Source organism: Centrocercus urophasianus, unplaced genomic scaffold (genome assembly GCF_019232065.1).
Source record: "Centrocercus urophasianus isolate 14NV4802_14NV808 unplaced genomic scaffold, USGS_Curo_1.0 seq_1493, whole genome shotgun sequence".
In the NCBI taxonomy this organism is placed as follows: domain Eukaryota; kingdom Metazoa; phylum Chordata; class Aves; order Galliformes; family Phasianidae; genus Centrocercus; species Centrocercus urophasianus.
Genome location: NW_024884690.1, coordinates 1 through 4333, shown reverse-complemented (window position 1 = coordinate 4333; position 4333 = coordinate 1). Strand labels below are relative to the sequence as shown.

The 4333-nt window shown below is 55.7% G+C and overlaps 1 protein-coding gene across 1 annotated transcript in view; it reads right to left on the bottom strand.

Moving 5' to 3' along the window:
* The window catches only part of POU6F1 (POU class 6 homeobox 1), a 9058-nt gene extending 7195 nt beyond the window's left edge, over positions 1-1863 (bottom strand). Inside the window, exon 1 of the mRNA XM_042815339.1 lies at positions 492-1863. The gene's annotated coding sequence lies outside the window, so the exon portion shown is untranslated. The remainder of the gene's footprint in view (positions 1-491) is intronic.
* Positions 1864-4333: the final 2470 nt, after the last annotated feature.

Here is a 4333-nt window from a genome sequence, read left to right as displayed (position 1 = left end):
GGTCTCACACATCCATTTGGGGTCTCACACATTCATTTGAGGTCTCACACACCCATTTGGGGTCTCACACACCCATTTGGGGTCTCACACATTCATTTGAGGTCTCACACATCCATTTGGGTTCTCACACAGCCATTTGGGGTCTCACACATTCATTTGGGGTCTCACACATCCATTTGGGGTCTCACACACCCATTTGGGGTCTCATACATCCATTTGAGGTCTCACACATCCATTTGAGGTCTCACACACCCATTTGGGGTCTCACACACCCATCTGAGGTCTCACACACCCATTTGGGGTCTCACACACCCATTTGGGGTCTCACACATCCACTGGGGGTCTCACACATCCATTTGAGGTCTCACACACCCCTGGGAGCTCACACTGCTGTTGGGGGCTGCGCTCCCCCTCCTCCCTCCTGCATTCATCCTTTGCTCCCCCCACTGCCTCCCATTAGCAAAGTGCCTCCATAAGAGGTGGACGAGCACCTGATGAGGGACGCCTCGGGGATGCGTTTCGCCCCGCAGATGGGTGACATCCACCATTGTCACTACGTCCTGGTGGCCATCACTGCCACCACCTGCCCTGAGGTGGGACAGAAAGAGAACTGCAGGAAAATCTTTTTGAACCTCGGAAAGAGGTTGAAAAGGGCGAGGAACGCGGCCTGGAGAGGGCGTGGGTCACCAACCAGGGGGGTCCTCAATAAATGGGACTTTTCCTGGGCACCCTGCTCCTACACCAAACCCAGGGGCTGCACCGGATGGGAATGCTGCAATGGGAACATCCTGATGGGAATATCCTGATGGGAACATCTGGAGAACACCTGGATGGGAAGACTGTGATGAGAAGATCCACATGGGAACATGCACATGGGAACATCCACATGGGAACATCCATATGGGAACACCTGGATGAGAAGAACCATATGACATCATCCATATGGGAACACGTGGATGGGAAGACCACAATGAGAAGATCCAGATGGGAACATGCACATGGGAACATCCATATAGGAACACCCAAATGGAAATACCTCAATGGGAACACCTGGGAATGGGAAACATCCATACGGGAACACCATGATGGCAACACCCACATGGGAACACCTGGATGGGAAAATCCTGTTGTGAAGACCTGGATGGGAAGACCTGGATGAGAACAACCGTAAGACATCATCCATGTGGGAGCAGCTGGATGGGAACATTCAGATGGGAACATCCTGATAGGATCATCCATATGGGAACACCATGATGGCAAAACTGTGATGGGAACATCCACATGGATGAGAAGAACCATAGGACATCATCCATATGGGAACACTTGGGTGGGAAGATCACGATGAGAAGATCCAGATGGGAACAGCTGGATGGGAATATCCAGATGGGAATATCCTGATAGGATCATCCATATGGGAACATCCGCATGGGAACAGCAAATGGAAACACCCTGATGGGAAAGCCTGGATGGGAACGTCCTGATGGGAACATTAACTGGTTGGGTTGGAAGGGTCCTGAAAGATCATAAAGCCATGGGATGGTTGGATTGGAAGGGACCTCAATGGTCATAGAATGGCTGAGCTGAAAGGGTTCTGAAAGATCGCAGAACCATAGGATGGTTGGGTTGGAAGGATCCTTGAAGATCACAGAACCATAGGATGGTTGGGTTGGAAGGATCCTGGAAAGATCATAGGATTGTTGCAGAGTCGGGATGAAAGGGTCCTGGAAGATCACAGAACCACGGAATGACTGAATTGAAGGGCCCTTAAAGATCACAGAACCACGGGATGGTTGGGTTGGAAGGGTCCTTGAAGCTCACCCGATTTGACCCCCCCAATCCCACCCCATTTATGCTGCAGGGCGCTCTGGGGGCCCCCACTTCTCACTCACGGTTTGCTCTGAGCACCGCAGACCGCTGTTGGGTTGGGGATGTCCCAGTCCTTCGGTGGCACTTGGGGTCACACCGTCAGCTGTGGGGAAAAAGAAAGCAGAGCTGAGGCCATGGGGCTGAGAACCATTCCCATCCCATCCCCATCCCATCCCATCCCATCCCATCCCATCCCATCCCATCCCATCCCACCCCATGGATCTCAGCAGCCAGCTCTGAGCTGTTTGGTGGCACAATTCGGATCTGGGAGCTCCCCTGGATGCAGGGCCATGTTTGGGCTTCTTCACACTTTTCTTTTTTTTCTTTTTTTTTTTTTTTTGCAATTAATGGGACAATTAATTGGTGCAGATGGCGGCACACAGCGCGTGGTGAGAAGAGCCATTCGGCACCAGATGGCGGCCAGAACCAAAATGCACAAAATAATAATATTAAAAAAAGAGGGGGGGGGGAGGAGGGGAAGGAGAAGACCATCGGAGCTGCTCCAAGTGATTACAGCCCCGTCTTAATTACAGCACTGATGAGTCACACACGGATCCCACGTGGGCGGAACTCTCTGGCAGTGAGGGATCCGATGGGGTTAATTGGGGCCGGGTCATCTGGGGACAATGGGGACAATGGGGACGAGGGGCTGAGGGGCGCCGAGGAACGGCCATCGTTATCCCAGATTCATTCCTTTGCAATTCCCATCCTGGGAACGCACACCGCCACGTCGCCCTGCTCACAGAGCCTCCCATGTTGGAAGGGATCCGTTTGGATCAATGGGGTCGTCGAATTTGGGAAGCACCCACTGGGATCAACGAGTAGATGAAGTACGAGAAGGGACCTCTGGGTTCAGCGAGGGCACCGAACGTAGGAAGGGATCCATTGGGATCAATGAGGTCATTGAATGCAGGAAGGGACCCACTGGGATCACGGAGGTGATCAAATATGAGAGGGGACTCATTGGGATCAAATAAGGGAAGCACCCATTGGGATCAATAAGGTCACTGAATATGGGAAGGGTCCCACGGGGATCAATGAGTTCATTGGAATACAGGAAGGGACCCATTGGGGTCAGTGAGGTCATCAAATATGGGAAGGGACCCATTGGGGTCAGTGAGGTGATCAAATATGGGAAGGGACCCATTGGGGTCAGTGAGGTCATCAAATATGGGAAGGGACCCATTGGGGTCACCAAACCCAATCCAACGTGTGGAGAAAGGTGGGAAAATGCGACCCGAATTCCCCTACCAACCCCAAATCCGCCTGCTGCCCCCCTCAGACAGGGTGGGGGGGTTATGGGGTCAGTGAGATGAGCGTGGAGACAGAATGGGGGGGGCGAGTAGGGCACAATGTAGGGGCACTGAGGGGGACTGGGGAGCACAGGCTGGGCGCTATGGGGTGACCGCCTCGGGTTCCTCCAAAGCCCCAGTGCTTTCACCACACACACGCAGTGCTCCCAGTGCTCCCAGCACAGCCCCCCAGTGGGGAAACTGAGGCACGGGGCAGAGCCCCTCCCCGCGATGCACCCTATGGGCCCCTTCCAACTGGGGCTGCCCTACGATCCGATGATCTCCACCACCCCACATTGGGGGAGGGGGGGGTTGGGTCAGCCCCCACTGCTCCTCCCTGGGACCCCCCGAGTTCTCCCCTTCGGGTTCTCCCCTTTGGAGCTCTACCAAAGCTGTTTTCATGGCTATGGGGGGGGTTGGGAGGGGGGGGGGGGGTTGGCTGCCACGTGGGGCTTTAACTCTGCCATCCCCCAAATCCTCTTTGCGCCACCAAATGCAGCCGCTCTGCTCTATCGTGACTGGTTTTACCATTTTCAGCCCCCCAAAACCCCACATCCCTTAAAGGGGGGGCAGAACACCGCTCTGACCCCAAACCAGACCCTCGGGGGACGCAGGCTCCCCTCCTTCTGCATCGCACCCCCCCCACCCCACCAGGAGCTGCACCCCAGCAATGCCCTCGCATAGGAAAAGGGTCCCCCACCCCCAAGGTAACAACAGAGGGGAGCCGGCACCCCCAAATCCCCCCCACCCCTTTCCCTGTGGGGGGGAGGGGCACAGTCATCCCCCCGCCAAAGCACTCCAGTGTCCCCCACCACAGACCCCCCCCATCTCCTATCCACACCGTGAATCCTGCATGCCCCCCCCATCCGGGGCTGCGGCCCCCCCCCCCCAAACTAAACGGGCCCCCAAAACCCCCAGGCCCCCCCCCTTGCTCTCCCCATAACCCCCCCCCACCCTGCAAATCATAAAGCTCCCAGCTCGTGTCCCCCATAAACCCCCCGATCCCGTGTCCCCTAAATCCCAGTGTCCCCAGCTCACGACCTCCATCTCAATGCCCCCAACTCACCCCATTACCCCCTGCTCTGTGCCCCCCCCCCAAACCCTCAAAGCCCCTACATCGTGACCCCCTTAAAGCCCCTCATCCTACATCCCACTAAACTCCACTGCCCCCAAAT